Below are 682 nucleotides of genomic sequence, written 5' to 3' on the forward strand. Positions count from 1 at the left end.
ATTTGTTATACCAAAAATATTTAATAATTACCATTATAAAATTACTTTAATTTAATAAAATATCAAATATCAAACATTTATTCAATTAAAAATTCATTCGTAAAATATTTATATTTAAGAAAAAAATGTGATTTGTAAAGTAAATATGACTTTAGTTTGGAAAAAAAAACATTATCATAATATCATTTTAATACTACAAAATATTCTATAAAAGATTCAGCCGATGACGTAGAGTTTTATCAAATTTTTAGAAAAGTTTTTCTAAATTTTTTTTCTTATCGGAAAAATCGTTTGAAAATTTTTGGAAAAAAATCATGGTATAACTTACAGAAAATCGAAAGGATTCTACAAATTAGATTTTACCTCAAAAAATTACGAAAATTTTCATTTACGGAAATTTTTTTGGAAAATTTTGAGGAAAACTCTACTTGACGCTTCTCAGAATAGTAACAGTTGAAAATTGTTACCGAGACCTAAAATGCGCAGGCAAGTGGTACATTTGACCCCGTTTTGTGGCTCTCTGTACCAACCCAGCTGTCCGCCCTTTTGGATTTAAAGTTTTTAGGGGCTAAATAATGAGCCATGAAAATGGCGGACATATTCTTATCGTTAATTTTTCCCCAAAAAATTGCAATTTCACCCCTGTCCGCCACACCTTATGTATCTACTCTCGCGTCCGCCC

The sequence above is a fragment of the Diabrotica undecimpunctata genome, chromosome 9 (genome assembly GCF_040954645.1).
Source record: "Diabrotica undecimpunctata isolate CICGRU chromosome 9, icDiaUnde3, whole genome shotgun sequence".
Taxonomy (NCBI): domain Eukaryota; kingdom Metazoa; phylum Arthropoda; class Insecta; order Coleoptera; family Chrysomelidae; genus Diabrotica; species Diabrotica undecimpunctata.